Source organism: Pungitius pungitius, chromosome 2, assembly GCF_949316345.1.
Source record: "Pungitius pungitius chromosome 2, fPunPun2.1, whole genome shotgun sequence".
NCBI classification, from domain to species: domain Eukaryota; kingdom Metazoa; phylum Chordata; class Actinopteri; order Perciformes; family Gasterosteidae; genus Pungitius; species Pungitius pungitius.
The window spans coordinates 33,089,594-33,114,704 of record NC_084901.1 but is presented as its reverse complement, the minus strand read 5'-3'; the positions used below and the strand labels follow the sequence as shown (position 1 = coordinate 33,114,704).

The 25,111-nt window shown below is 47.3% G+C and overlaps 1 protein-coding gene across 1 annotated transcript in view; it reads left to right on the top strand.

Moving 5' to 3' along the window:
* Nucleotides 1-584: 584 nt before the first annotated feature.
* The window catches only part of nexmifb (neurite extension and migration factor b), a 41,989-nt gene continuing 17,462 nt past the window's right edge, over nt 585-25,111 (top strand). The window contains exon 1 of the mRNA XM_037460111.2: nt 585-747. The gene's annotated coding sequence lies outside the window, so the exon portion shown is untranslated. The remainder of the gene's footprint in view (nt 748-25,111) is intronic.

The window sequence follows — 25,111 nt, the reverse complement described above, 5'->3', positions numbered from 1 at the left end:
GTCGGACCGAGAGGAGTCGGAGAGGGAGGGAGGGAGGGGGGGAGGGAGGGAGCAGGCAAAGTGCGCGCCTGCGAGACTGCGCGCCGCAAGGAGGGGGAGAGGTCCAGCTGCAACAAAAAAAAAAAAAAAAAAGGAAGGAAGGAAGGAAAAAATACGCCGTGACAATGGCAACGTCAAGCATCTCGTAACAAAAAAAAAGAAAAAGAAAAGCTATAGACAACCGGCGAGGGGGCGCCGCGGATCCGGAGTTTGAGAGGCGACGGCTCCTGTTTGTGCTGAGAGAAAAAAAACAAGAAAAAGGCGGAGATATTAGGAGACGCCGGGCTGCCCCACGGCGCGTTTCCTGGAATACCGACCCTTCCCTAATTGAACATGGAGCGGCGGGGGAGAGGAGGACCGCGCTGTCTCCATCACTGAGAGGCGCGTCCACCTGCTATTACCGGAGGCCCGGGCGGCTGCCGCTGCTGGTGGCGGGGAGGGAGAGAGGGTGGTGGTGGTGGTGGCGGTGGTGGTGGCGGTGGTCGGGGGTGGGGAGGGGGGTGGTGGTGGTGGTGGTGGTGGGGCGTAGGGGGTGGGGGGGGTGGGGGGGCAACATGCAAGTGGGGAAGTGTTTGCATATTTCGGGGGGGAAGACGCATCTCTGAGACTACTGTCCAAAGCGGCTGAGAAGGATCCCATTGCGACGGGGGAAAAACACGCAAAAAAAAACACGCAAAAAAACGCAGTTCGGGCGCATTCGCTCTTGAGGTAGGCAGTGAAAACGTTATTATGCCGCTATTCAGTGTGTCGTCTCTCTGTGTGTGTGTGTGTGTGTGTGTGTTTGAAGAGGGATGCGAGCTCTGCTGGGCATGCACATGACAGCTTGATTCATGCACACAATGATGATTTGCATCCCCGTGCTTTGCCCGATTCGATCCGATCGGACATTTTATTCATAGGGAAGAACACAGCAAAGCATGCGCTGTAGTAGCCGCTTCTGCCTCCTCGGGACAGCTGCTGTCGTAGCCTCCGTTCATGCGTCTCTGCTCCATCGACCACCTATTCCCTGTGATTTTTTTTAATTTTTTTTTTACCCCCACTTATTCCGGAGCACATGCACTGACCTGTTCGCTTTAGGCTCGGACATTGCAACACGAATACAAATGCCACGTGTGGTCGTTCATATTGAAGCCAGCTGCACTGCACTGTTTGTGTGTTTTGAAGGCAAACAGTGGCCTTGTGGACGTCATTTTGAATCAACGCTATGCATCCCGAGCAGTGCTACCCCCCCCCCCCCCAAATGAATTAGACATGAATATAGGGCGAATAAGCTATAGTCCAAACTAATAAATGATTCATGAATGGGCTATTGAAGCCCAATGGGATAACACATCATCTTGCAGCCCGGGCCCCTCCGCTGTGATGAGGCGAATAAAAGATGCATAGACGCTTTATAAGCACACATTCCTTCAAATTGCCCTAAACACCGTGATGGCAGAGCACGCACAGGTGCACGGAGGAATGTGTGAATGCCTGCACTGTCGGGTCACTGGATCAGTGGCGTGCTGTGTCTGTGCTCCCGTTTAAGGATGCCTCATGACAGATGTTTACTGGATGTCCCGGTCAGCCACACCGCCATCCAGACAAGCCCTGCTAGAGAATAATGAGCTGCAGCCCATAATAACAGCCTCTCTGTGCTCCGGTTATGTGGAGGTGTTATAATCGGTTGTTAACTTTTTTTTTTTTTTTTTTTTTCACACAGCTATTAATTGGATTTACATTTGTAACTGTTTTTCGGAACGTCTTGTCAGAAGCGCTTGTGGCATCAGAGCAGAAATGTATTGCCGCAGTTAATGATCTGCACTGCACTCAGTTGTTATTGACCTGACACGACGGTTGGATTTCTGTTTTCGGAGCCTTCGGTACCCCTGTTGACAGGCTGTTTGGGACGTTTCAGCATGCGTTGGGTACCTTTTTGAGGACTGTTTGATGAACTGAATGTGTACTAAACCGGTGGGTCAGCCGGTCACTGGCCATCCTCCTTCTCTAATGTGGGGACAGCACTGGAAAGCAGATCGAAGGAATCCATGCATTGATTCGGTCAAAGAGAGCCTATAAGAGGGCCGGATCGAGTTGACACGCTGATGTGGGTGTCATTAACGTACGTGTTGATGTGTGCCGTCGTTGGGCCTCCGTGCTCCGGTCCATTGTCGTTGTTTTGCGGTTCACAGAATGCAGAAACTAACAAGAGCTTTCACATCACATTGTGCCTTCATGGCGTGCTGAGCCAGCCGCTGTGGACGTTTGGTCTTGACATCATTCATCATGCCCATCTCCCCCTGGTCAGTCCCATTGCTTCCACTCTGCCGTTCTCCGTTTTGTTTCACGTTGGGTGAGAAATTGAGCTTTTCTGAAAATGTATGAAAAATCATTTCCAATCGTTATGTTGCAGCGATAAAACCAGCAGCGTGTGTATATAGTCTCTTATCTTTCTGTGGCCATGTGTGCTCTGTTGCTTCTGCTTCTACATGTGTTGGGTCTCCACTACCTCGTCTGTTGTTGTAGAGTCTCAATTTTACACAATGAATTGATCCCCAATCAATCCTCCCTATTTTCTTAAGCGTTAGTCATAAATGAGAATGACATTTCCTGTTTAATATTTTACCTTGCACGCTGTAACCACTACGGCATTCAATAAGGATACAACACCGCCGTGTGGCTAATGGCCCCAATTATTGTTAGTTATTGGCCAATAGTGACTCTGGGCTTTTACACGAGGATGTGTGTTTCAGGCCCAGACCGCTGCAGTCTTTCTCTGCACGTTACAGTATTTCGTCCCAGTATGGAACCGCAACTCTGTCCCGGTCTTAGAAGCTCGCTGAACTCATATGTCAAGGCGCACAGTGTTTATGTCAGGCCATTGCATGCGGAGGCCCCTGCCGCGTCGACCCCCACCCCCCCCCCGCCCCTTAAGCCCTGTGTTTGGGCCCAGCGGAGGCGGGCTTTCTCCGTGCTGCCGCTGCCGCTTCGGAGTTCTGTAATTAACGGCAGAGGTAAGTCCAGGGGAGAAGGCTGGGCTCTGATTGCTTTTCGTGGCCTCGAGGAGAGAGCTGCAGCCTGTCCTGGGGGACCGAGGCGCTGCTGAGCTCTTTCCTGCCTGTCCTCCCCCCCCCCCCCCCCTACCCCCCCCGACGGGAGACGTTCCAGGAGAACACACACACACGCTCACCGGTATTCTCATGCACGCACGCACTCAAACGCATCCTGCTGGGAACACACACACACACACACACACACACACACACACACACACACATACAGTCACTACAACAAAAAAAAGAAGAAAAAAAAAGGATGGCATCTGTGGCTAACAGGCCCACTGCGCTAATCTACTTTCAAGAATACCCCGTTTTGGAAAATATGTGTCAGTAGGAGTGAGGCTCTGAGGCAAAACTGTTACAGCCCAGTCATGTAATGAATTAAAAGCAGCGCAATCAGAAAGACATTAAGAAGCCCGCCCCCGATTGGCTGCTGGCCGGTATTGACAGAGCCGTTGATGTGTGATTGGGCCGAGTGTAGATGTGAGCAGAGGCTGCCTGTGGTTGTCTTGGACCAGCGCTCTGCGGGAGGGGGGGCTGTGCCTCCCCACACACCCCTCCCTCCCTCGACAGCAGCAGCCGAACCGACGAGTCTGAGAGCCTTAGCAAACGTGGACTCGCTCACATATCGGATCAGGGCGGGCCCCGGCGCTTTTAGGGGGAAAATGGCCTCTGGAGGAGAGTTTTCCTCTCCTCTTTCTCTCTACCCGTTCATGACAGCCGGCTGGTTAAAGTACACCGTGGGTCCAAACCATCACTTACGCGTCACATGTTGTGGCGAAGGGAGAAGCAAGTACTTTAGTTAGAAAGAGACAGGGAGAGATGCAATTTAAATGCCAAGTCCGGCAATGTTTTTTGCACTGTGGTCATGAATTAGTTCTGCCACGGTAATTAAAGTAATGCATCAGGATTTCTGCCATTAACAAATAAAAGTCCAATTAAAATGAGGTCTATTAAACCACTTTCCGCATTGCCTACTTGATCTCAATATGTAGGCTGCGGGCCACTGGGACCAGGAGCACACGGGCCTGACGTTCATAGCTCATTTCCTTCTTCCACATCAGACCCTTATATTGCAGATGGATAGATAATGTGAAATCTCCCCCCCCCTCCCCCCCCCGCTCTGCTCGCTCCCTCCCGGCCCCCCCTTGTATTCCAACTCATGGGATTCTTGAAGAAGATGGTGAGATGCCGTGTCTGGGAAATATGAGAAGGAGCAGAAAGAGGGGTCGGGATTCAATGCAGTGGACACAGGTGCAGTGCCCCGAACGGTGTGAAAGCCGCATATTCACGACATGACTCGCGGGGGGGGGGGTGGGGGGGGGGCTATATGACGAGGCTGGTTTTTAATTGCTTGCGCACAGCGTGCTCCCATGAATTGTTTCCTTTGTGATGGCACACACAGTGGCAATAACAGCTCTGTTTTTTCTTATATAATCATAAATCCATCGCCCCATGTCTAATCTGTTATATGTTTTTGCCGCCCCCCCCCCCCCCTCCCCGAGTTCTTCATGTTGGAGCCACAGGAGCTACATGCCCGTGCGATGTTGGAAGTGTATCCTCAGAGTCCTGAATGCTGGAATTATAACCCACCTTCATTAGCCCTACGTTCGATTTGTTGGATTGAAAAGGGGGGGGGGGGGTGGAGCGGAAGGGGCGTGGAGGGGGGGTTTAAAAAAGGAAAAAGGGTTGATGATGAGAAAGAGTGCACAAACATATAGGGTAGCATAGCAGAGGAGACAAGAGACGAGCTGCAGAGGGGAGGGGGGTGGACCTGGTGGGAAGATGAGAGGAAGGACCGGACAGACAGAACGAAGGGGCGAGACGTTGTTACTGTTGGTGGTGGTGGGGGGGGGGGGGTCCTGGGTGCGTCCTGGGTGGCGGTGGGGGGGGTCCTAGGTGCGTCCTGGCGGCACATCCAGTGGGAACAAACAAACGGCCGTGAGACAGACAGCGTCTTGTCTGTAATGGGGGAGAAGCTGGCTGTGCCCTGGATGTTTCTTTGCACCTTTCATTTCCTAAACGCTGTTGTGTCTGTTCACCACTTAACGAGCCACCGGGGCCTCAGAAGGGAACCACGCTTTATTTGCTGCTGTACATAATTACCAGCCATTCAAGGCAGCCTTGTTTGCCACTCCAAACAATGTTGTGAATGTATGTACTAATAAGAGACGGTCTATATTTTGCTGTAAATCTTTTCACTGTGCACAAGTTGAGCTTGTGTAGCATGTATGGCATGGCTAGCGTTGGGCCTTCAGTTGGCTTCAAATCATTTATCTTTAATCGTGCTGCGGTGTGCGCAGACTGCAATATTTGCGCCCCAAACAATCGTTTGTTCTAATTGAATTAAACGTGCATTTATCTATTTTTTTTTTTACACCGCAACAGCTCCGGTGAAAAGCAGGATGACAGAAGCCTGTTGCAAAAGTCCTCCTGTCACACACAGTCGGCTGAGCTTCACTTTCCGTTTACCGTGGCGCGCCACATCTAAGCAGAAGTCAAATGAGAAATGCTTTTGAATATCTTACCACAGGCGATGTGAATTGGATTGCATACATGAATTTCAAGTTGGATCTGACCCTGATCTGTTGGATGATGTTGCTGATGATACAACAGCATGACTGCTATTCTACTACGGGTAATAATTATAATCATTCACAGCTAGTGGTCCTCGTCGCAGGAGTGGGGCACAATGGAAATAATAATTAGGACTTTTCATTTCAGATGCATCACAGAAGGGTGTATGAAGTGTGTGGGGTGGCTCTTTGACTTCTAGGATGTACAGCTGTGTGTATACTGGGTGGTTCCTCTGTGTGCGTTAGTAAGAACCACGGCTGGCTCTGGGCTTTGTGACTCCTGTTATTTCTCTTATTCACACACACACACACACACACACATAGCCAACAGTAACATAAAGACACACAAAGGGTCAGCGATCCGAGTGATGTCTTGGCTAAATAGTTCTTTTTCAACTCACCATCTCTCTGTGTTGTTCTTACCAATTTGCCCAAGTCGTCATTCAGCGCCACTGTCAGAGTTCAGTCCATGTTTATCACTGTTGAGCCAGTGAAATGCTCTCCATAAGGAGTCAAATATGCATCTCAGCATAACGGCCGCTGATAAAAAAGAAAAAAAGCTAATTCATCATTTAGTCACACAAACCCTCTGAGATCTATTGTCACATCTTGTGTTGGAATTCAGGACAGCTGGGTTCTGCTGAATCATTCCCAGGCTTTCTATACTAGTCCAATTTAGTTATATTTCTTTTTCAATCTATGTGCATAATATTTAATTTGATAATATTTGGACAGGAAGGTGCATTTCTAACATGTTCTAACTTTATAAGAGGACTATTTGGTTGGGGCTTGACAGTGAACCTTTTGGTTTTTATTTTTTGATTAACGATTCAGTTGAATTAAAGGCGTGTGTGTTGTTTACTTATTTCTAATTGGATTTATACTTTAGAATATTCTAATTCTTCAGGCCCAAACACAGTATTTTTATGTGATGTTTTGTACCACAGAAGTCCATATCGTCCAGTATTTCACATTTCTCTTACTGCTATGACGTGGTTATCATGCAGGATGTTTCTGTCACAAAGGGCCAAATACTTCTGGGAGCATCACAACAGCAGGTATTTTCCTTTCATATTCAAATGGGGCCGTGTGTAACCCGCTCCTCTGATATGCGCCTGTGAGGTGTGTGTACACGCTCACTTATGAGCACGCCTTTTTTTTGCCTTTTGTTTGCACTATTTGGGATTTGCTTATGGTTTATTTATTCCACTGACAGGAAGTCAGTGTGCACGCGTACTTCATAGCCGTATGATCTAATAGGTTTAAAACTCTCTATCAAAGATGTATGCCGCTGCAGTGTTTAGGCTCCAGTGATGAGGCCTCCGGAGAGGGGGGGGTAAAAGGAATCGATGTGCATTGGGTGTGCATTACCCTGTGTGTGTGTGTGTGTGTGTGTGTTTGTGTGTTGCCTGAGGGGCAGCCAGTGCTTCCAGGAGCCCTGTGTGCTGACTGTTAATCCCGCGGTGCAGAGTCTACCTGGACTTAGTGCACCGACATTAAATTAGCAACAAAAAAACAACAACCGCCATCTCTCTCCCTCTCATTCTCTCACAGATCTGCCTGCATCTACTGGGACTCAGCAGTTAATGCAGTGACAGCCGCCAGTCAAACACGTCAATGAACGTGTGCACGTGCACGTGCTTATTTGACCCTCTGAGATTTTTTTGTGGGCATGAATGTTTGTTTTTGTGAGTCTGTCAGCAATCACATGATGATAGTTTTCATGCTCCACTGTACAAAAAAGATAGCAGCGAACCCTCCTATTTTGGTGACTCTGAGTATGAATCAGTACCGGGAAAACAAAGGCCCCGTTGTCGGGGGATACGGGGAAAGAAAAGGATTGTAACAATTTAAACTTAGATTTTATATCTGTTTTTTTTTAGGAAATGTTAATTTAAGTTCCTATTATAACATGTATTTAGATCAGACTAAGAAATAATTCCGTTATTCTCGGAGGCAGATGGCGTTCCCGTGTCCGCCGAGGCGGGTTGCTGCTCCCTCCTGAGACTTGTGGGTTTTCCCATCACTTTTAAAATCAATTACCTTTCTGCCTCCCTCGCCTCTCCAACTCGCTCCAAGTACTCTCCGGATATTCTTCATTAGAAAACCCACCACTTCACCTGTAGCTCGGCGTGGACACCTCAATTGGAACTGTGCATTCTTAAGTTCCCTCGCTCTGACTCACTGACGTGTCTCACACGCGTCTGTTGCCTTTCTCCTCGTGTCGGAGTCTCGACGAATGCGGCCGCGTACGACCCGTCAGCCTCATGTGACGCTAAAGCCACAGCAAAGACGCTGCCGCCGTGCTCGTTCTCCCTTCGTGCGCCATCTCACAAACATCCCAGCGCCCGGCGGCGGCGCCCGGCGGCGGCCTCCTATTTTAGTCGCCGGGGGGCAGGTAGGCGGAGGAGTTGAACTGCGGAGGATCTCTGTGCGGCGAAGTCTTCGTCTAATTAGTTGGTCTAATTATGTCTTTGTGCTGGAAATTTCTCAAATTAGTGGTATGGTGCAGAATGTGGGCATGCTCATTTCGGTTGTCATGAGAATCGTTGCGGTGGTTGGAGGAGAGAAGAGAAAAGGGGGAGAGGAAGTGTCACTGGGACCCAACGCTCAATCCCATCTAAATACAAATATCTTGTAATGCAAGGAATTCACAGGCAAAGCGTTACCTGTGAAACACACAAAAACGCTCCAGCCCCTCCCCCTTTCTCCATTTCCTGGGGTGAGAGGGTTGGGGGGGGGGGGGGTGGCACCTATTCAAAAAGGTCCCCTTTGAATTCCCCACCCTGTGTGTCAGCTGTACGAGTGTCACACCATCAGGGATGCTGGTATCTCACAAGAAGACTTTTTAGATTTCCCACAGACCCCCCCCCCCCCATTCCCCCCCACCCCCCCCACACACACACCCACTTCCTCGTCATCACGCACGGCTCTGAGCTTCTTCTCGGCCACCACACAAAGTGAGGACAAGCCTTCTGGACCGCTTTTCATTTGCCTCCCTCCTCTGCAGTTTCTCATCTTTCTTCCCCTTCCTCCTTCTCACTACTCCCTTGTCCCCCCCCCCCCCCCCCCACACCATCCCGCTCTCTCTCTCTCTCTCTCCTTCTCTCTCTCAACCTCCCTTTCCTTCTACCTCTCTCCCTCTCCTCCCCCTACTCCTGGGCCTACAGTAATTGGTATTCCGAGTGGCAGCTGGGATCCATACAAGCAGAGCAGATAGAGGCAGTGAGAGAAGGAGGGAGGGGAGGGCGCGGGGGGGGGGGGGGGGGGGGGGCATGGAGGCATGGGGGAAGAGAGAAAGAGAAAGCCAGCAAGTCAATACGCTGCTTCATTAGAGCACTGAGTCACAGTGGCCGCTGCCTCGTTTGTTTGTGTTTGTCCAATACTCTTAAGTCTTAAGGAGAACCCGCCGCCTCGGTCCGCTCACACCGGCAACCCCCCCCCCCCCCCCCCCCCCCCCCAGGCCGCCTGTGATAGGGGCTTTTCTGTGCTTGTGAGTATTTGGACATAGCGCCTTATGAAATAATGACCAAATCGATGGCTCTGAATTAAGCGAGGCGAGGCCTTTTCTGATGATTCTCACCAACAAGTTGACGCCAGCATTGATATTTATAATAAATATATATATATGTTTTTGCATTTTTCTATTTTTAATGACACATTATACGTGAGGTGTCATACTGAGCGGCAGGAAACAGCAGACCCTCTAATGGTGGTGGACGTAAAGACTGTCGGGTTCTCTGAAATTAAATTTGCAGACGAGAAAAAACAACAACAACAACAACAAAAAAAACGGGCTGCTCCAATAGAAAACAAAAATAGGATTCTGCAGTTATTGAAAATAGTGGATGTTCTGAAAAACAAGAGGGAGGAGCTGAGAGCGGAGCCCTTGTCAGGATATTGAAAGGGAGGGAGGAAGAGAGGCAGGTTAAGGGAACAAGCTGAAATGACCTGTTCCTCTCTTCAAAGCCTGTTTATTTTGGAGGAAATAGTAATAGGACGGTGGCTGTGTGGTTGTCTGGGCTGGACCGCTGGCTCCCAGGGCGCCCATGGTGCACAGTGACCTCTCATTACCACTGCTTGAGGGAACGTGAAACGGAGGAGATCGCTCCAAAGGGCAGCTGTGTAGATGCACCTAACCTTTTAAACCATCCCAATACGTCAGCCATACAAATAACTCATTAACCTTATCCATTTAAATGAAAAGCTGCTACTTCTATCCCACACCACCTGCTTCTCTCCTGTATTACATTTGTCTAATTGGCCATTGCACATGATGAATATGGCCTCCTATCTCCTATGCAGTGCGGTACGCTAAATACAGTAAACGCCAGTGGGAATTTGGCTCCTTTTGGCCTCTTTGGCGTCTTTGACCGTGACACAGGTTTGAGATTTAGGGGGCGGGCGAGAGGAGAAATGCAGGGTTGGGAAAGTGCTAGCATGTTGGCGTGTGTGTGTGTGTGTGTGTGTGTGTGCGTGAGCGTCGCTTCCAAAGTGGCCTCCAGCTCTGTCCGGCAGCACATGAGGGCATTGATTGGAGGAGCTCAATAGCTCGGGCCTTTTAATCACCTCGCTCAGAGGCCGCTATTGTCCCAACCGGCCCGGAGAATAAGAGCCGCTAATGCCCCCGCGCATATGCACACAGCCACTGGCTCCCCGGCTTCAGCCACTAATCAATAGGCCTGATTACCAACGGGGAGGCCGAGCAGGCTTTGTTGTCGTTTGTCAATGAAACGCTTGCCCCCCCCCCCCCCCCCCTCCCTTTCCCCTCCCTTTCCCCAACACCGTGCCAATTCCTCCTTTCTTCGTGGTGCCTTTCAGAGGCCGCGGCTGTGGCGCGAGGAGAGAAACGCGAGCCGCTGCACACCGATCCGTATCTGCCGGTGTCAAAGGGCTCGAGCGCTCGCTTGTTGTGCGAGTGGAGAATAATGGGCTGTTCTGACCCGGTTGTAGCAGAAAACATTTAGACGAACACGCCGGGCTTCTAAAAATGGCATTTCTCTGACTCTCACTCTCTTACTCTGCACTCCTTCCCTCGCTCAATCTGTCTCTCTGCTGCCTGCCTGGCTGTCATATCTCTTTATGCCGTTTAGAAATGCTGTACATTGTGTTACAGGGTTGTGACTGATAGCCTGCCAATTTCAGCTGTGGCACATCAGAGAGGCTAACCCCCCCCCCCCCCCCCCCCCTCCTCCCCTATGTCCCCGAACACAGAGGGACACACATTAAAACCGTGACAGTGTGTTCTTTTGACTGCTCTCACTGATTCCACAGCTCCTGATGAAGGGTTTCACAGCTTTTATATTTATTTATATATATCGGCCTGTAAACTGTAACAAGCCTCGACGCAGGTGAACACACACAAAGCCCCCCCCCCCCCCCCCCTTTGAGTGATGTAGATGTGCTGCAGCGCCACACGGGCAGTAGAGCAGAATTATTGTTCCCTCTCGTGAGAGATTGGGAGGGCATCCATATTTCCGTCGATAAAGCCCCCGAAGCCCGCTTTCAAAAACTAATAATATCAACGGCTTTAAAGGGGAAAACAAATATCAAAGGAAAGTGGCGCATTAGGATCCAACCACGGCGGGTGAATATTGAGATTCGAGTTGGAGGACTTTCCAAAGGGCAGTGTGGCTTTTGTAGTCTCCCATGCCTTCTTCGTTATTAACCCCCCCCCCCAGACAAACACATTGACGTCTCTGACTGACAGCACTCTCCGCCTTGTCTCTCCATCTCTGCCCTTTTTCCCTTCTATCAACCCCTTTTGTCATCCCCCTCTTTCTCCATCTTCTCCTCTGTGTATCGCCTTTCTTCTCCTTCTGGTCCTCGCACCCCCCCCCCCCCCCCGCCCCACACACACACCCTCTATACCCCCTCCTCCACCCCACCTGCCCCCGTCCTTTGGTTTCGAAGCCAAGCAAAGGAGTCGCCTTCTGAAGATACAGGGAAATCATTTGTGGCTCAGAGAACAAAGGGAAATGTAATGGAATGAATTTCATGATGGCGATGAAAACTGTTGCCTTTTTTTTTAGATTCTCATTTTTAAAAACAAAATACTGAGGAAAGTTCGCATATTAAAGATTAGAATCATTGCGGCATTATATGTGATGATAAGATATTTCTCTCTCTATTTTTATTACGCTCTCTTTCAGGGTCATGATTATTATTATCATTAAAAAGAAATATATTTTACCCCCTCAAAAACTGCATTCATCTGCTTGATATTTGTAACTTCATTATGTCTCCATCACTGCTACTATGCTGTGGTTTGGGTGACAATGCTCATTTTCAGCACTTGAATACTGTTAAAAAAGGCCATGTGCCGTCTAATGTGGTCCCATATTGACTGGGAATTCCTCAAAACCCTCAGCAGACCTCGGTGCTCACTTATTGAGGTGTTATCAATGAGCTGCTTTTGTCTTGGCTCAAGAGAGGGGGGGGGGGGGGTGTATTAGCAGGACTTTTATTGTGCTGGAAAGGAGGGAATTGCAAAAGCAAGAAATGTCATAGATCTTTATAAATGAACTCTTACATCAGTCTCTGCAACAACTATGTTTTATCTTTTATTGAATTTTCTAGCCAATTCTTTTTTTGCTTTTCAAAATCTTTTTTCTTTGAGATAAAATGAAAAAAAAAAAACTCAGGAGACCGAGCACCGTCCCTCGACAAAAGAGAAGAAATGTTCCCCACTTTTTAAAGATATTCCTCCATTACTCGTATGGTCACAGTGACTACTCCAGATTCCCAAAGTTATTTCAAAGTACGCTGTTATCATCATCAAAAATATTTCGAAAAATAACATTCGCACTTATTTCCAACGAAAGTGAAGTGCGTCCATGATGCATTCCGTGACCCCTTCCAACTAGGTGGCTTTGTGATGCAGCACACCCTTTGATCGTTCTGCTGATAACGGGCCGACTCGTCGTGACTCTCGGGAACAGCTGGACGCGCACAGAGCGACGAAAGAAGCAGTTGGTCTGTTCACTGCGTCACAGGGCAAACAGTCACGAGTATTACTGACATGTGAGCAAACAAATAGCTTTTCTCACACCCAGACACATGGAGCAACATTAGCATCCGTTTACACCTTCTCTCCCGTCCTTTCTGCTGAGACGAGTGGCCTTTGTTCGCCCGCTAGTTGACTTCGTCACATGTCTGGTGGCGAGTGCTGAAGCGTACAGTGTTTCATCGGATCTTTTAGCTTAAATGATGTTATTAGGTGTTAATTTGCACTTTGGATGGGACTTAACGGTTTCTCTCCGCTTTCAGTGTTATTGCTAACCGACAAGAGAGTTTCCTTGATCTTTTCATCCCTTTGATTCAGCAAATTTCCCAAAATGTCAAATCGTTCTTTTAATGCACGTTTGATTTCCCCTCTCAGATTTTCCGAAAGAATGTAGTGAGCTAAAACGACGTGTCCACAGACAGTTGTTCAATGCCACAGAGTGAGACATGTTTACGCGTCAGCTGATCAAAACCCGGGTTTGTTTTGTCACACAAACTGGAACGAAAAACAGCCTCCGACAAAATTAGCCCAATTTCCCCCGAAGGAATCACGTGGTCATCATTTTCAACTTGACGTTTTATGTTGTGTTTGTATTGAGCTGTGACAACGTCATAGCTGCCATTTCCTTTTCCATTGAGCTGAATGGTGCTTCTTTGTGGGAATGCTGTACCAGTCGACTGCTCCTGTCCCTTTTAACAAGCTTACGTGGCTCCTTCGTACGTCTTAGACGGGATTTTCAATGTTCTCCACAAGATTCTCTAGTTTTAATTTAGATACGGTTACTCGATACACCATTTATTTTGGCTAATGGTGTGATTGTGATAATTGATGCTGCTCCTCTGCAGATGCCTCAGAGACTTGTCATTCAAACGTCAGCAGGCCCCCATGTTTTCCTGAGTGGACGAAACGGGACACATTTCGATTGACTTCCTGCTTGCCGTGGATTGCAGCATTAAACCATCCTGCCCACCTCCTACTCACCTGTCTAGAATTCCACCCACCCCTCACCTGGCCAGCCTAATGTATCTGCTTTCTACCCAGATAACAAAACCTTTTAATTAAAGTCCCATTATTATCTCTGACATTATCGCAGCTAGAGGCCAAAATAGCACTTGCTCTTCACACTGACCTTTGAAAAAAAAAGAAAAGCCAAGTCAAAGATGACAGTGTATTGAATCGATACATGTTGTACCAACATAAGCGTCCTGCAGCCCCCCCCCCCAGATAAGCTACTGTGTTTGTTATTTTATGATATAAAAGGGACAATTTCTCCTATAGAATGGTATAAATAAGACAACATTGTGATGGTTTGTGCAACAAAGGAAACTGAGGGAGATTGTGTACACAGGGCAGTCCTGCATGGCTCCTGCAGCCCCCCCCACCCGACTCATACCTGGTCGAGGCGCTGTGGGGGGACGCCCTGCTCAGGTCACAGTGTTAGTCTTTATTGCTCATCCTTCAGCACAGTTGTCAGGGGAAACTTTACTATTGTCCCCGATGATTACAACGTTTTACTGCACTGTTTACGACTAAAGAAGTTTTGTATTGATTGAATTCAGCTGAAACAGTTGGGTTAAATTAACATGTTGTTTTGGATCCATTGAGACAGCGGTGATTCATTTTCTTGCCTTCAGTCCGCTTTAAATCCTCGTCACAGTAAGTGAGTTTTTCTTGATTCTCGTGTGATGATGAACAATCACTTACACGAGGTCACCGGCCTGCTGCCGTATTAAAGACGTTAATGAGGAGTTCAGCGGTTGCATTGCTGCACATTTCATTGAACATGACCAAAATTATTTCCTAACCGTAACCATGTGTTAATAATCACCACAGCAAAGGTCCCCTTTACACAGTCTTTTAACTAAAATATTGCTTTTCCCTCTGAACCTTTTCACGTTACCACACCTCACTCATATCGCCATCATGAAATTCATTTGTTTTGAAAAACCTGACTTGGCATTTTGGTGAGAATCTGACTAAATATTGTCCTGCTTATCTAAATAAACATATTTAGTGTCTTATGATATAAAGTAGATTATTTACTTTATTTATCACAAAGAAGAGCAGAATTTAGAGAATTTCATCTCCTTCATTTCCCTTTTCAGGTGTATGGTTATTATTTTCCTTGCTGCCTTGTGAAACCTCAAAATTTGGTAATTTTAAACGTAAAGGTCTGATTATGTTATAAGAACACTGTCCCAACTCCTCCTTTTATTAACCATTTAACAACTGATTGGACTATATTAAAAGAAGGCACTGTTAAGAAAAAAATATTTTTCTGATTTAAGTTCATTTTTTATCTTCTTTCTGTCAAGGTAGCACACATTGAAAGGAACAAAAACATTTACAATTATTAGACATTGCTTCACACATTCCCTTATCAAAAAGGAGCCAGTGAAAAAGAAATATGCTTTACATGGTGAAATATGGTATTTACAGACACCAGAGCAGCTCAACGTGACCAGTAATCACATTGGACATTTTGTCCGTTTTTTTAAAATGAAATAATTATTTAGCCTTTGGTTTTTTATTTGTTTTTCATCATTCATTTTTTCCAAAGCCAATTTCGATTAGTGTAAAAGCAACTTAGAGTTTCATCCAGTCCACTCGCTGCATCGCCCCCCCCATTCATAAACCTCACAAACGTTCTCATCACAAATAGTTCAGTATGTACTTTGTTGCCTTTTTAAATATTAAGGGGTCAGCAGGGTCACGCCTGTCATGTCCTACAACACCCTACAGGAGCATTCAGATTCCCAGCCATCTTCTTTCACCATCTCCGAGCACGAGGAGGGAGGGTGTGAGGGAGGGGGCTCGTGCGTCCGGCCATTAATCACAGGCCCAGAGGTAGTAAACACTCTTTGATGGTCATTAGAAAACAGTTCTATTACAGAGGTTACTGTGTCTAGCGGTTAACCTTCTCCTCTTTGATTTATAGCAGCGTGGGTTTTTAGAGTGGGAGGTGGCATCAGGCGAAGCGGAGGAGGAAGAGGAGGAGGAGGATGGGAAGGCATTCTCACCTAGGCAGGAATGTCCCCCCCCCCCTTCAGCAGCTTTTGAATCGTTGTGCGATCATAGTGCAACCCTTTTGTTTCCTGCCCCCGATGCTCCTCCCGTCCCCCCCCCCCCATCATTCCCCTTCTCCCCTTTTTCTCCCTCCCTCCTGTCATCTAAAATGTGCCCTGCATAAGTGGAGGCAGCTGCTTAAGTGCTGAGAGAGTGAGGAGAAGGGGAGAGTGGAAGTGGAGGGAGGGAGGGAGGGAGGGAGGGAGGGAGGGAGAGAGGGAGGGAGGGAGAGAGAGAGGGAGGGAGGGAGAGAGAGAGGGAGGTGAGGGCCAAAGAGAGAAAAAGAGAAAGTCTGACGCACAGTTAGCTTTGCTTTCCCTCCCAGAATGCTGCGGCATCTCCTCCTCCCATTAAACTCAAGGTCTCTCTCTCTCTTTCTCTCCCTTACACACAAACACATACACTCATGGAGATGCACACACACACACACACACACACACACACACACACACACACGCGCGCATTCTTTTGCAAGCACACATAAGCTGGGTTTAGTGTTTTACTTGAGGTTTCTGGCTTGTTTAAAATAATCATGTTTTGTGCTGCCTTGGTGCATTATTGACTTGAGAGGCTTTATTTTCATCCTTTTTTTTTGTTATGAAATTTTAATGCGGACCCTCACAATTAAGGTGGCTGTATTTGATGCAGTTACTCTTGTGCATTGTAGCTGCGGGTGTGTCGCGGTGGAGCAGCACACGCGGCGACGATCGTCTCCGTCAATAACATGTTGGATGAAACGTCTCTGGAGCTTAAGGGCAATTTGGCGAGGGCCGGTGTCTGTGTCTTTAGTGCTCCTAAGGCAGTGGGCTACATAGCTAAATGCACACCCCCTCCCCCCTTGCTGTGGAATTACAAAGTGGCCGGTGATGCCAGCAGAAACCCAGAGCTTTTATCGGCTGTCATTCACACAGGAGACGCTGCACACTGGGAGCGAGGCCACCAGGCACGGCACAGGAGAAAAGCCTCGTTCTGGGCTGCAATTGTCGGGGAAAAGGTTATCTAACGAGGTCACGGCGGCGCTGTGGTGAGGTTGATGCACTGTTTCAATGGAAGAAAAAAAAAACACTGTGGCCTTGAATTGAATCAAGTACACTTAGAGAGAGAAAACTCCGATGACATGCGCTCATCTCTCTCAGCGGTTATGGGATGTTCTTTAACACGCAGGTGGAAAATTAAACAGATTAATCAGTAATGTGATCATTTTTCTATGAAAGAAAGGACATCTTTAATGTAGTTATTTACAGTAGATGCGTTTTATTGTTCTTGCATACTCAGATTTCAAATTTTCATTTTACTTCTAATAAAACACCTGTATTAATCAGTAACAATTTAGTTCATTTATTGATGATTTTGTTTTGACCAAAAAAGCCTCAATGTTTTCCGCCTTCTTGTGGCTGATGGTCATTGCCTAACCCCGTCCATTAGGCCAAGGTGATATATATATATATATAATAATTAAGTGAACGCGTATTTATTTTGGATTTTTAATAATATCCGCTATTCCTTGTAAGATGGATCTGCAGCCCATAAGAAACACACATCGGGTGTAAAGGAGTTTTCAGTCAGAAGCACCAGCAGGTTTGACTCCAGGTGGTGTTGCAGCCCTGCTGGCAGTTGTAGAGCAGTTAGACAGTGACGGCCCCAAATGTGTAAAAATTATTTTATTACTAGTCTTGGATGATTACCAATTCCATTTAAAAGCCAAACCAAATGAACCTATATTGTATATTTTACAGACGTTTTCATTCTTTAATCCTCATCCACAAACCTGTCTAGAACCAACAGACCAAGACGTGTGACACAAAGTGAACTTGAGAGAGTGAGCTCACGCTCCACCTGCCTTCTTCCTCCTCAGTTTGCTGATATCCCTTTTTGGTCACTATTCACAGCACAGCAGTTCCATGAATACTACCCAACTGACTCTAGAAAGCAGAGGGGATGCGATCTATAACCTGACCTCTAGATGGCCCTAAATTAAACACGCTGGTCCTTTAATATAAATGAATGCAATTAAATGCAACAAAGCCCAATATGTTATTACGTCATTCACAATTCATTTTGTTCTTGATCCAGTAGTAAAAATACTAAACCATTATCATTATTTACTTAGAACTATTGTTAACGCTACCACACCAAAGCCATGCAGAGTGTGAAGGCCGGTTCGGGGGGGAAACATGGTGGAAATGTGGGTTTATATCGGGTCAGTGCACCACGGTCAGTACTGTGGAGGCTGCAATAGAAAACGATGGTTATACACCCAGCGAATGTTGCGCATGTACAATGAATACACTTTGTAGAGTAATGAATAATTTCACCGCTGTGTTATTAGGTCCATGGTGTTTTTAGACCAGAGGTGAATGGAAATTGACATGCTAATATTAACATATATATTTCAACCTGAGATTATTATGGTCAAGGTTTCTGACTTGGCATCGTCAAAGTGAGACACACTCAAGGTCTGTGCGATGTTATTATGGATGTATTTTCTCTCTTCGTTTCCTCATAAGTATTCATGATTAAGGGGCGGGCCTACGGGTCAGTGCGGGATGTGAGGCTCTTCTGTACAAAAAAAATCCATGAAGCAGATCAAGAACACTCTAAATATTCATTCTTTCTTTTTTATTCATGTGTCATGCAGCTATGCTCCTTCGGAGCACAACTTTTTACTTAAAACTGTTCACTGGTAATTGTAGGTACATGAATTCCGTTTTAAAAGACCACACAGGATCCTCAGTGACTCAGACCTGTATTTCTTGAAACATAGTTGGCTTTGGTTCACTGAAGAGTCCTGAAGACGGTCCAGGTTGGATTATACTATATGAAAACTAAGGAATGCAGAGCATCCTGAAAGGATCCATCATAGGACAGGTGATGTTTTCTTCCATGCCTAATGATGCACACTAAGCTGTTTTCAAAGAGAGCGAGAGATGCCTGCACTGTTCTGTCTTTGCTTGTTGGTGTACTTGGATCCCCATTAGTGCATCTCACCAGGTACTCTTCCTGGGATTTATATAAAAGCAACAATGACGACGGAACGTTGTTGTCCTGGTTTAATATTCCAGTTTACATAAAGGCATTTTACTGCTATTCCCACAACAGCATCCTTTAGATGTTGGAAAACATGTTCTGCCTTATCCATAAGAAAATGGTGTTTCCTACTTCTGCTTCTCCTCTGGTGTGCAGAAAAGTACACAGATTTGTTTTTTAAATTTCCCTGAAGGAGTTGTGAATTCTGCACAACAACAGATGATGTAATGCACGGGCCACTCCCACTGCTCCACGCTGCGGTCAAGTTAAATCATCGGTCCTCGTGAATCATCATAGCAGCCGTTGAATGACTTGAACTCACCAGGATGTGCCAGAGATGAACTAAACATAGAACGCACAAACATTGAAGGGATTGTGTTTAGTTTTGCACATGTTCGCCCAGCAACAGTGGCTCTTTAACGTTCTGTCAACAAACGTGAAATGATAGAGGCAGGAAGTGGAACTGACTTGCTGTAGATTTCAGTTGTGACGCTATCATGCAAGAAGAAGTGAGGCTGATTGGATGAGTGATCACGCTTGTATTGGACTTGTTGTTTTCTTCATATGTGGATATTTGTGTCTTAGACTTTGCTTGAATTGGCCTCTCCTGGATTTGCGTGTAGTTAAACACCTGTTTCGGGTAACTGTTTGCAGAATTGTTGATGTCTTTTACTTGAAGTACATATAACTGCATTGCCGGTAATCAGTGTTCAATCTTTTTTGGATGCCAGTCTTTTGATGGAAAAACTGGAATCACAATGAATAGCATTTATTCTACCAGCACCATAAGCATAAGTCAATTAAAACAGTATTTCTTTCTCCGAGCCCATGTAAGTACGACGTGTCTAACTACATTGGCATCTACAGAATGCAAAAATGATCGATTTCCCTCGTTTTCTGACCCTCAACGCGGAATACCTTCAAACAGCTCAGTGCTCATAATAATACAGTTAAAGATTATGGTGAATGCTCAATTAAAGCTTACTAATACTAATGTTCCCAAGTAACTTAAGTTCACATGACTTTTATTTTTGGATGATCACGTTTGTTGTTGTGATAGTTACGAATTAAGAGAGGGGAGAAATGGGGGCGGCTCTTGTTAATTGTTTTTCGGTTGTTTTGCTGTGTGTGAGTGAGATGCTTTTCCCCCATCAGAGACTTAAGTTGGACTAAGCTCTATACGTGACACAGTGATTCACAAGACTGACATGTAATCCACGTTAATCAGGTCGTTTAGCTTAATTTGACTTGCGTGAGCCTGGATGTTTACATGACATTTGAGATAATTGTAGTATCACCTTAATCTGGTTGAAATGATAATGGAAGGAGGCCAAAGAGGAGGCTCTTACCCACTTCCCCACGTTTGAGCATAAGAAGATCAAAAATTGTGCTGGAACCGTACACTGAAGGGCCAATGACAACAACAACAACAAAAAGCTTTCTGTGAAGAAAGATGGGATCCTTTTTCTTCTTTGAATTACTCTGTTTTCTCGTTGTTGTTGTTGTTGCGGGGGGGGGGGGGGGCTCATCAACAACAGCGTCATTCTGTCGGGGGGGAACTATTTGGGATGTGAGAGTGCGCCTGCTGCTACGGGGGGAGAGAGCGTCTCTGAATGGCCGCCCCGGGCACCGAGCAGAACGAGACGCGGAGCGAGCCGCTCTGGAGGAACAGCAACACTCTGTTATTCAGCCCTTGGCCTGTTGCTCCAGAACATTGTGTGTACATCTGTAATCTTATCTACCCCCTAGGCTCACAGAGACACCCCCCCCCCACCCCCCTCCTCCTCTCACCACCATGTTCTCTCTGCCTCTCACTCGCTCTCAGCCCTCATGTCTGCACACTTTCTCTCCCTCTCGCTCGGTTGCTCTCGTCATCGCGTCGTTCCCTTTTTCTCTCACACAAAGATATAGTCAAGCAAATACACCCACGCTCTTTCTCACATTGACACCCATACACAAACACACCGAGGGCCTTGAAGATACACCCATGTGTGAAGATCACACTGTCTTAATGTGTCAGAGCCACTACAGCCTGTTCAATTTTTATATTAATTAAAATGCAACAATGACACTTGAGAAAGAAGAAAAAAAAAAAGGTCATCCGCCGCCTCGTCCCTTCAGCTCGTCCTGAGGGTACGTGTATTTATATGTGTGTTTTCTGACTGAAGTTGAAGTGGAGCCGCGAGTGTTAAAATATATACACGACGCAGGGCGCTGCGTGCAATGCGGCGCCGTCCTGCGCGGGGAGCAGTTATGAGCCGTGTCATGTGTTCGGCGCTTTCGGCTGCTTTTTGTGCCGGGCTTTCATCAGCCTCTGTCACTGAGACATTCCCCTCTCCCTCGCTGCTCCCGGCTCCACTTCACACGCTGTAGGAAAAAAAAAAAAAAGCATTCATACTCCCTCCCCGTCGCCCCGGCTGCTGCTGCTGCTGCTGCTGCTGCTGCGCCGCGCCACTGCGTGTAAAAGTCTAAAAGCATGCTGTTCTTGTGTCAGCGAACCAAACGCTGCTCTTTTGCGGCCATCGGCGTCACGTCGACCTCAGAGATGCATCTACCGGGGTCACATTTGAAGGATTCAGATTGGAATCTTTTGTTCTGACACCGAACCCCGCTCTGCCCGTTGGTACGTTTCACAACGACATCCCCCCCCTGAACAAATCTTCATTATTTTCACTGCATTCTCTGCGCACACCGAGTCTTAGTATATTACGCTTTTATGGCCTATATGTTTATTTCTAAAGTGAGGCATCTCTCAAATTCCCACTGAGCGTCTTTTCTCAGACACCAGCGGGTTTCTCAATTGAAACTGAAAGCCCTGCTTTTAGCGCTAAGGTTGTTTGATTATCCGCTGAGAGGGAGCTGTGCTGGATTCCATTCCTTTCATCATGCTTTAACCAGTGTGAGCTGGCTCCCTTGTCATATTTTATGAGAGGTGATTTCGGTGCCTCTCCTTTATGCAGATATTTGGGGCTGCCCCTCCCCGGTCTAGTCTTCAAGAGGGGGGATATTGGTTTTGACAAGAGAGCTCACCCCGCCACCTTCGCTCTCACCAGGCTGTCGTCACGACCGCTTCACCGCGCCGGATATTCTTGGCCTTATGCTAATGCAAATTGCTCCTAGTGCAAAAGGAAGATGCCGGTTGCGTCTACAGGTGTTCTCAGTATGAGGCTCAGTGACAGGAATATTACACCATTGACCCTTCACACTCCCAGGTGGATGAGAGTGGATTTATATGCTGCCACTGAGCCATATATGCTCTTTATATGCAGTAATACTCTTGAGTTAATACCCACATCAGATGACAGGGGTCCAAGTATTCATTCAAATATATATATGGATTACAGGTTGGCGCGGAGCCTTTTCACGGCGTCCTGCGCGGCCATTTAAAGGATCTTTTCCTTTTACTGATAAGTGTCCCTGCTTCCTTTGCCCACTGCCTCTAAATGTGGACTCGTGTTGCCTAATGCATAGCCTCGGCTTATCTGCACACCTCCGTCAGGTCCCCAAACACAAGGCATTGATGTGGGAGCCATGGGATTGAAGTGAATGGGGATAATGAGCTGTGTATTCCGTGTCCTGGTTGGATTCCGCTATAGTTTGAGCGTGCATGAAGCCAGATCTACAAACGCTGACCGAAAAGCGTGCACGTCTACTTAAGCGCTACAAGACTGAACCTAAGGTCAGAGAGAGAGGGATCATGTTTCCGGCGTTGATGTCGAAGCATGAAGTCACCATGATAGTCACGTGTGTCCTTTCACTCACCCTTTATCCACTTTTACTAACTAAGTAGCCGGCTTTGCATGATTGCCCGGATGAGTGTTTCCCGTTAACGCTGCATTGCTTTTGTCCACTCGTTCCTTTTTCATCTGCGCAATTGTATGTATGACGCGTGAACTGTAAATCCCTGCTGCTGGCAGGTTGTCTGCTCCTGCAGCGCCGGGTATTTTCCGGTAAGCCACTGGCTGAGGGCTATTGGTTTTTTTTCCTTAAGCAGGCAAACATCGCGAAAGATAACACAAAGAGGAGCTACTTTTTATTTTCTCCTTTGCCGGGCGAATAGATCGTGGGGAGAAAAGCAGGCTGCATTTGTCTCTGCTCTCTCTCTCTCTCTCTCTCTCTCTCTCTCTCTCTCTCTCTCTCTCGGCGCTGAAAAAGATAGAGTAGCTGTGTGGAATAAAGGAGATGCTTTCTCTCTCTATCACACTCCATCAGCATTATTTACCAGACCTGCCAGTTGCTTTGTACAGCACCTCTCCCTGCCAAGTAGGCGACTGGCGCACGACCAGGGGCTAGTGACAACAGGCTACAGTGGAAAGCAAGGAGAGCTGTGTGGACGAGCCAAGTCTATTCATTCCCCCCGGGCTGCTGAGCGAAGCCCAGAACTCTATCCGCTCTCACCGAGGAGAACACAGCACTTTATGGATTCTTTTTATCATACGCTATGCGAGGAAATGATCATAAACCCGGGCCTATCTTTTTGAATCAGAGTAGAAATGCCACAGAGAGCGCAGCGCTGCAGGACTGACGTGTTTTTTTTAAACATTTTTTACAGCCATTATAAACCTATTTGATAACCCTGAGCTGAAGTTAAAAGGCTCTGAATAACTGCGAGGCTTTGTGTACGTAGCCTCCCGAAACGGAGGTGAACTGCACGTGTCAGAGAGGCCGTAATGAATGCGCGGTGCGTTTGTCATCCCAAGCCACGCTCCCATCAGCACCCCCCCCCCCCCACAGAACCTATGGAAACATCTGCACTCTGGGCCTGGAAACAGTGATTTTTTTTTTTTTTTTTTTTTCCACTGTGTGTCACAGATGGTGGGAAAGCCTTTGTAATGCTAATATAATATCACACTGTGTCGGCCCAAGCTCCGCAGTTTGCTGTGCGTGCCAAGAAGCCCGGGCTGGGGAGTGATTTACCAGTAAGGAGAGAAAAAGACCTCCCCCCGGTTCACGCTGAAAGGCTGCGTGGTTGGCGGGTCCAAGCGGCCCGGCCTGCTGCGACGGGGCACGCCTTTACTTTATTGATTCCGTGGTCCGTCCAGCGCTATGTACTGTTAATTAACTCTGCCTCCAAGTGTTTGTCACATGGTGTGTGCTTAGAAAAGGATATTACTAAGAGGGGTTTAGGCATTAAAAACAGCAGGCAGGATGTAGTTCACAAACAAAGGCGAAGGAAATTAGACAAAAGGAAAGAAAACCTGCTCATGATGTTGAAACATGAACACACAAATGTTCTTCGATAAAATATGGTTTCCTTGTCCCATAGAAGCAAGTGTTTTGAGAGAAAGGCGCCTTACTCCCTAAAAATGTGACGCCGCCTCCCCACCAACGAGCCAATAGCAGGCCACTTCCCCTGGTCTTAGCCAATGACTTTGAGCCTCCTTACTGGCTGCCGTGGAAGGAGGAGACGGCGGCATTGATGTCTTTCTCGAGCTGCGCCACGTCACATTGTTGTCTATTCGATTTCCAGCCCTCGTCCCCGCTATTTGAATCAGGAGGGGGGGAGCGTTTCATATCCTTGCTGGGAGAAGAAGGGTGATCTTGTCTATCTGAAGGAGCATGTTGGATTAAGGGGGTTATTTCCCCAGAGAGGGGGATATGAGAGTGAGTGTCACTCAGGCAGCACTCACTCTCACACTGCCGCTGCATGTTGCCAGGGAGCTCCGGCTTTGACTCCCCCCCCACCCTCATCTCCACCCTTCTCCCCACCCTCATGTAATCCTTGGCTTTTTGCCTTCCCTGCCTCTCCTCTTCCTCTGTCTCGTACACATCTTCTTCCTCATCGCCGCGACCATCTCGCCTCGCTCCCCGCTGTTTTTCGGGGCCCCGCCCCACGGGGGGAATGGAGAAATGCGTGGTTTGGAGGATGGTTGTTATTCCAATCACACCTCCGATGCAGCGAGGGTCCAGTAAAGTACAGAATAATTGGCAGGTTCCAGCAGCTACAAACTGGCATTCTATTTTAGTATGAGTATGAGAGCGTGTGTGTGTGTAGGGGGGGGTAGGGGTGGAGGGGGGGGGGGGCTGTGATGAAAAGGTGCTGCTGTAGGTGCACCATTCGGAGGTCACTTCATTAATTACTGGCTCTTGTGTTACGTGCATGTTCTCACATTCTGTTTGTCAGTGATGTGGTGACAAAGGAGCTGACAAACACAGAAATATCAACCAAAGGACAAATGACCACTGATGAAAAAAAACAAAAACTAATTAAACAAACAGTTTCACAGTTTAGTTAAACCAGCCAATAACATATTCGGCGGTTGAGATTTGGCTGCAGTTTTCTGCCTGTTTGTCCCTCAATATTTAGCTCCCCTCCGCGTTAGTTATGCCTGTGCTGTAAATATCATTCAGACTTTTCA